This window comes from Gopherus flavomarginatus, chromosome 2 (assembly GCF_025201925.1).
Source record: "Gopherus flavomarginatus isolate rGopFla2 chromosome 2, rGopFla2.mat.asm, whole genome shotgun sequence".
Lineage (NCBI taxonomy): Eukaryota > Metazoa > Chordata > Testudines > Testudinidae > Gopherus > Gopherus flavomarginatus.
Window position 1 is genome coordinate 266,561,203 of NC_066618.1, and position 7,996 is coordinate 266,569,198.

The following is a 7,996-nucleotide window of genomic DNA, read 5'->3' on the forward strand; positions in this document are numbered from 1 at the left end:
TCTGTTTTGGCCTATTTGACACTTTTTGGCCTTAACAGTTAGTCCGGCCTGCCTGATGCGCTCAAAGACCTTTTTCCAGGTGTAGTAGGTGTTCGGGCCAGGAGTCTGAAAAAATGGCCACATCATCGAGGTAGGCAACTGCATATTCTCCCAGTCCTGCTAGTAGACCATCTACCAGCCTCTGGAAGGTGGCGGGTGCATTTCGAAGCCCGAAAGGAAGGACATTGAATTCATACACCCCCGCATGGGTGACGAATGCTGACCTTTCCTTGGCAGGTTCGTCTAGCGGTACTTGCCAGTACCCCTTGGTTAAGTCTATTGTAGAGATGAACTGGGCACGTCCCAACTTCTCCTATAGCTCATCGGTGCGTGGCATTGGATAGTTGTCTGGACGAGTTACCGCATTTAGCTTACGGTAGTCCACGCAAAAGCGTATTTCCCCATCTGGTTTGGGTACCAGAACCACTGGAGATGCCCATACACTGGTAGATGAGCGGATTATACCCATCTGTAGCATGTTCTGGATCTCCCGTTCTATAGCAGCTTGGGCATGAGGAGACACTCGGTAGGGTGGGGTTCTAATGGGGTGAGCATTACCTGTGTCAATGGAGTGGTATGCCCGTTCAGTCCGTCCTGGGGTGGCTGAGAACAATGGGGCGAAGCTAGTGCACAGCTCCTTGATTTGTCGCCGCTGCAGACATTCCAGGGTGGTTGAGAGGTTCACCTCTTCCATGCCACCATCTTTTTTCCCTTCGTAGTAGACACCGTCAGGCCACTCAGCATCATCTCCCTGGACTGTAAACTGACAAACCTGTAAGTCTCTGGAATAGAAAGGCTTGAGAGAATTAACATGGTACACTCTGGGCTTTAGTGAGGAATTGGGAAATGCTATGAGGTAGTTCACAGTTCCCAGGCGCTCTTGGACTGTGAACGGCCCTTCCCATGATGCTTCTATCTTATGGGCCTGTTGCGCCTTCAAGACCATAACCTGGTCTCCTACCTTGAAGGAACGTTCTCTGGTATGTTTGTCATACCAGGCCTTTTGCTCTTCCTGAGCATCCTTTAGGTTTTCTTTAGCAAGGGCTAAAGAGTGTCGAAGGGTGCTTTGTAGGTTGCTTACAAAGTCCAGAATGTTAGTTCCTGGAGAAGGCGTAAACCCTTCCCATTGCTGCTTCACCAACTGTAATGGCCCCTTAACCTCGTGACAAGTTCAAATGGTGAAAACCCTAAACTGGGATGTGGTACAGCCCTGTAGGCAAACAGCAACTGCTGCAACACTAGGTCTCAATTATTGGAGTGTTCGTTGATGAATTTACGTATCATGGCCCCCAAAGTTCCATTAAACCTTTCCACCAGGTGGAATTGGTTTGATGGTGGTACGGGGTGGCAACCAAGTGGTTCACCCCATGCGTTTCCCACAGTTTTTGCATGGTCCCTGCCAGGAAATTAGATCCTGAATCAGTAAGGATGTCGGAGGGCCAACCTACCCTGGCAAAAATGTCTGTTAGGGCCAGGCACACAGTGTTAGCCCTGGTGTTGCCTAGAGCTACAGCTTCCGGCCATCGGGTAGCAAAGTCCACGAAAGTCAGTATGTACTACTTTCCTCTGGGTGTCTTTTTTGGGAAAGGACCCAGAATATCCACAGCTACTCGCTGAAATGGGACCTCAATTATGGGGAGTGGCTGGAGAGGGGCCTTGACCTGGTCTTGGGGCTTTCCCACTCTTTGGCATACCTCACAAGACCGGACATACTTGGCAACATCCTTGCCCATCCCCTCCCAGTGGAAGGACTTCCCCAACCGGTCCTTGGTTCTGTTCACCCCAGCATGGCCACTGGGATGATCATGGGCTAAGCTTAAGAGCTTCCCCTGGTACTTTATTGGAACCACCAACTGTTTTTGTGGCTGCCATTCTTCCCGGTGTCCACCAGAAAGAATCTCCTTGTATAAAAGTTCTTGGTCTATAACAAACCGGGATCGATTAGAAGAGCTGAGAGGCGGTAGGGTGCTCCGTGCCGCCACCCAAGCTTTCTGCAGGCTGTCATCTGCTTCCTGCTCAGTCAGGAATTGTTCCCTTGAGGCTGGGGTCACCAGTTCTTCCTCAGACTGGGGACTTGTGCTTGGTCCCTCTGGAAGCGATGTAGCTGATGGGGTTGTTTCTGTTGCTGGTGAACCGCTCTCCACTGGTGCACCTGAGGGTATTTCAGGCTCTGGCTGAGCCTTTTGGGTATGGCTGTCTGTTGCTTCTGCCAGTTCTGGCTCGCTGGCACCCACTGGCGTTGAGTTTGAAGATGTGGTTGCAATTGCTGGTGCTGGTTGCTGTTCCAGTTCCGGGCCTGGGACTGGAGGCGCTGTGGCTGTTTCAGTTGTTGGCATGGAATCTGGGTCCACTACCTCTGTCTGGGTCTCTGGTAACACAGACGGGGCATCTGTGGACGGCTCAGGAACAGGAATGGGTCTGGAAGCTTGCCTGGTTTGGCTACGTGTAACCATTCCTACTCTCTTGGCCCGCTTCACCTGGTTGGCCAAGTCTTCCCCCAGTAGCATGGGGATCGGATAATTGTCATAGACTGCAAAAGTCCACATTCCTGACCAGCCTTTGTACTGGACAGGCAGTTGAGCTGTAGGCAAGTCTACAGCTTGTGACATGAAGGGGTAAATTGTCACTTGGGCCTTTGGGTTGATGAATTTGGGGTCTATGAAGGATTGGTGGATAGCTGACACTTGTGCCCCCGTGTCTCTCCACGCAGTAACCTTCTTTCCGCCCACTCTCAAATTTTCCCTTCGCTCCGAGGGTATTTGAGAGGCATCTGGGCCTGGGGATCTTTGGTGTGATGGTGGTGTAATGAATTGCACTCGCATGGTGTTCTTGGGACAGTTGGCCTTGATATGTCCCAGTTCATTACACTTAAAGCATCTTCCATCTGATGGGTCACTGGGTCGAGGTGAGTTACTGGAGACTGGTGAGGTGGAAGAATAGCACATCTGTGGCTTTACTTGGGTTGTTTGTGGGGTCTTTGGCTGTCCTCGGTTGTAGGGTTTATGGTCGGTGTGCCCTCTGGGGTATTCGTTCCCCTTGACAGTAGCTTCCTTGCTTTCTGCCACTTCCATCCATCTGGCTCCAATCGCCCCCGCCTCGGTGAGATTTTTGGGTTTTCCATCTTGTATGTACCGTGTTATGTCCTCAGGAACACCATCCAAGAACTGCTTCATTTGTATGAGGAGGTGCAGTTCTTCCAAGGATTTAACATTGTGTCCTGATATCCAGGCCTCATAATTTTTCCCAACGTAGTAGGCGTGTTTGGGAAATGACACATCTGGTTTCCACTTTTGGGTTCTGAAATGCCGACGGGCATGATCCGGGGTTATCCCCATTCTGTATCTGGCCTTGGTCTGAAAAAGTTTATAGTCGTTCATGTTCTCCTTAGGCATTTCAGCTGCCACCTCTGCTAAAGGTCCACTGAGCTGTGGCCTCAATTCTACCATGTACTGGTCTTCAGAGATGCGGTACCCAATACAGGCTCTTTCAAAATTTTCTAAGAAGGCCTCGGTGTCATCACTTGCCCTGTAGGTGGGAAATTTCCTGTGCTGTGGAAGAAGTACTGGCGAAGGGTTGTTAGGATTGGCTGGAGTCTGTTGCTTAGCCTTTTCTAATTCCATGGCCTGTCGGGGGGTCTCCCTCTGGAGTTCTATCTGTCTTCTGTAGGCTGCCTCTTCTCTTCTTGTTTCTTTCTGTGGGCCACCTCTTCTTCTTCTAGTTTCCTTTTGTGGGCTGCCTCTTTGGCTGCTTGTTCTCTTTTGTAGGCTGCCAATTTGATGCTTTCTTCCTTTTCTTTCAGCTTCACCTCTTTCTGTCTTTTTTCCAGTTGTCGCCTGTGTTCAGCTTTTTTGATTAGTTCTTGGGCCTCCATTTTTGTATTGGAAGGCATGGTTCCTGTTTTCTTGTGTTGGGGTGCCCTCTGGTGTTTATTGTCTGAACTGCAGGCTTTGTTGCCTCCTGGGGTCTGCCTAGCAACAGTGCCTTTTTCCCTTTCTTCCTCTAGCTAATCTTTTCAATGTAAAGTAAACCAGAAAAACCACTTTATTTGCATGTGTATAGTGCTGGTATTTGACTCCTAATGGGAGTGCTATTGTGTCACAAAAGACCCTTTTGTCACAGCTTAATGGTTCCTTGCTTAATATGCAAGCCAGAAACTGCAAGAGAGAGCAGAGAAAAAAAATTCTCTCTGGTTCCTTTTAAAACCAAACTGTTTCTCTCTGCTTAAAAGCCCCTAGCAGAGAAAAGAAAAATATAATATTCCTACTGGCTTCTGGATTCTATCTTTCCCACAATGCTGCACACCATATCATAACCTAGTCCCAGATTTGGACCTTAGCGTCCAAAATAGGGAGTAACCATGAAAACCTCCAAGCTTAGTTACCAGCTTGGACCTGGAAAAGCTGCCACCACCCAAAAAATTAGAGTGTTTTGGGGCACTCTGGTCCCCCCCAAAAACCTTCCCTGGGGACCCCAAGACCCAAATCCCTTGGGTCTGACAACAAAGGGGAATAAACCATTTCCCTTCCCCCCTCCAGGTGTTCCCTCCCTATTTCCAGTCCTGGAAACAGAAGTGCTTCCCTCTTCACCCAGAGGGAATGCAAAGTCATGCTAGTAAATCTAACACACACAGATTTCCCCCTGACTTCTTCCTCCCACCAATTCCCTGGTGAGCACAGACTCAATTCCCTGGAGTTCCCCACTAAAGAAAAACTCCAACGGGTCTTAAAAGAAAGCTTTATGTAAAAAGAAAGAAAAATACATAAAAATGGTCTCTCTGTATTAAGGTGACAAATACAGGGTCAATTGCTTAAAAGAAATATGAATAAACAGCCTTATTCAAAAGAATACAATTTAACACATTCCAGCAACTACACCCATGTAAATACAAATTAAAAAAACATATAAATCACTGTCTTATCTTTTTTGTACTTACAACTGGGAAACAGAAGATTAGAAAGCAAGAGACAGAAATCCTCCCATAGCCGAGAGAGAGACAGACAGCAGACAAAGTACTCAGACACAAACTTCCCTCCACCCAGATTAGAAAAAGTCTGGTTTCCTGATTGGTCCTCTGGTCAAGTGTTTCAGGTTACTTCTTTCCAGGTGTAAGAGACATTAATCCTTAGCTATCTGTTTATGACAGAAACCAACAGGACTCCACTGGCCATCACATACAGCCCCCAGCTAAAACCCCTCCAACGCATAATCAAGGATCTATAACCCATCCTGGACAATGATCCCACACTTTCACAGGCCTTGGGTGGCAGGCCAGTCCTTGCCCACAGACAACCTGCCAACCTGAAACATATTCTCACCAGTAACTGCACACCGCACCATAATACCTCTAGCTCAGGAACCAATCCATGCAACAAACCTCGATGCCAACTCTACCCACATATCTACACCAGCGACACCATCACAGGACCTAACCAGATCAGCCACACCGTCACTGGTTCATTCACCTGCACATCCACCAATGTAATATACGCCATCATATGCCAGCAATGCCCCTCTGCTATGTACATCGGCCAAACTGGACAGTCTCTACGGAAAAGGATAAATGGACACAAATCAGACATTAGGAATGGCAATATACAAAAGCCTGTAGAAGAGCACTTCAGTCTCCCTGGCCACACTATAGCAGACCTTAACGTGGCCATCCTGCAGCAAAAAAACTTCAGGACCAGACTTCAAAGAGAAACTGCTGAGCTTCAGTTCATCTGCAAATTTGACACCATCAGCTCAGGATTAAACAAACACTGTGAATGGCTTACCAATTACAAAACCAGTTTCTCCTCTCTTGGTTTTCACACCTCAACTGCTAGAACAGGGCCTCATCCTCCCTAATTGAACTACCTCATTATCTCTAGCTTGCCTGCATATATATACCTGCCCCTGGAAATTTCCACTACATGCATCTGAGGAAGTGGGTATTCACCCACGAAAGCTCATGCTCCAAAATGTCCGTTAGTCTATAAGGTGCCACAGGATTCTTTGCTGCTTTTACAGATCCAGACTAACACGGCTACCCCTCTGATAAATGTCCCTGCCTGCAGGTATATGGGATCTTGGGGAGCAATTACCACACAGCTGGGGTTCCAATTAATTTCTTTTATTAAAGGAAAAAAAAAGGAAGTGGTGGGAATTTAATAAGGAAATACGATGGGATGGGGTGTATAGGATGTTTACAATAGACAACGATGGGGGGGGGTTCTTCTTATTGAACAGTGTAGGGAGTTCTAATAGTGGGCTACAGCAAGTGGGGTTCAGCACAATGGGATACAGTACAGTCAATAAGCAACTCTAGATACAGTGTGGAAATGCAAAGCGTACCCAAAAGAAATGCAAAATAAAATGGTAGCTTCTATATGAGTTAATAGCTAGATACACAATGTAACACAGTGGCATCAATGTAAATACAAAGTATATCAGAAAAGTGGAGGCAACCAATGGGGTGTTATAATTACAAGTAAAATGTGAGTTACAGTACAACAATACAATATCAATATAAAGGCTGGGTCAAGAAACAGGAGGGGGGGGGAGTGAGTGATTAGTGGTATGCAGACGAGCGGCTGGAAGCAGCGAGAGACTCTGAAGCCCTGTAGGGTAAGGACAACGGAGCAGTGTGATGGTGATCTTCGGTAGGGGAGGGGCAGCGAAGAAGTGTAAAGAAGGGCTAGAGAGAGATTTAAGTAACAAGCGCACACCAAAAACAAAGGTAAAAAAAAACAGCAAAGGGTTTGGGAAGTTTCACAGGGGGAGAAGCAGCAAGGGGTTTGGGAAGTTCGGAGGGTGATGCAGACGCGGGGGGGGGAAGCAGCAAGAAGTTGGGAAGTTCGGAGAGAGTGCAGATGCGGGGGAAAAAGCAGCAAAGGGTTAGGGAAGTTATACAGGGGGAGAAGCAGCAAGGGGTTTGGGAAGTTCGGAGGGTGATGCAGACGCGGGGGGGCAGCAAGGAGTCGGGAGGTTCGGAGAGAGTGCAGATGCGGGGGAAAAGCAGCAAAGGGTTATAACAGGGAGACACGGAGGAGCACACAGAGGGGGAGATTGGAGCGGGGGAAAAACAGACACGGGAAAGTTCAGGGAGAGATCGGGACAGCAGGAAGGCGAATTTAAGCAGCAAAAAACCTTATCTATCTTAACCAACGACTAGGCAAAACAACAAATATCACAATTCTAAGCAAAGCTATAACAAGCAACTATACGGAGCAACAAAACAGTAAACTATAACAAGGCAGTTGAAACTTACAAGCTACAATCTTAACAAACTATGACTTATTAAACTAAAAAAAACAAGACCTGTGGTGCACCTTATGCTATGGGGAGGTTACAGAGGGCAGAGTGGTATGTGTCCAGGACCCAGCTCCCAAGGAAGCCAAGGGATGGTGGCTACAGCGGTGGATACAGCTGAAAGCAGAGAGCCCCAAGGTAAAGTCCACAGGAGCAGAGCTTAGCAGCGGCACAAACTTATTTTTAGCGGCAAAGAGCCGTGGAGTTTAAGAGAGGTTTTAAGACACAGACCAAGGTTTAGCTTGAGTCTGTGTGCTGGGGAAACAGAGTCAGCAGCTAAAATAATAAAATAAAAGTATAGAAAGTTTTACAGAGGGATTCTTACCAGTCCCCAAGGCAGCAGCAAAGGCAGAAGCAGCAGCAACATCAGAAGAGGCAAGGAGGGCTCGGTACAGTCTCAATAATCAGGAGATCTCTCAGGTAGCAATTCGTTCTTCGTGGGGGGGGGCGTTCAAAAAACGGGGGTACGCTCAAAAATAAAACGAGAGTGGAGAAAGGACCCCCCAGAACCCCTGGCTGATCAGACCAGGCAGCAATGCAGGAACCTTTCTGAGGTGTGTTTCAAAAATGTCTGGTTTTAAAGGCAAACTTGGGCAGTTTCCCGCCAGTAATCCTGATAGGCTCCCTCTGTCACAGGGGAGGGGGCACAGGGAAAAAACTGAAGGTA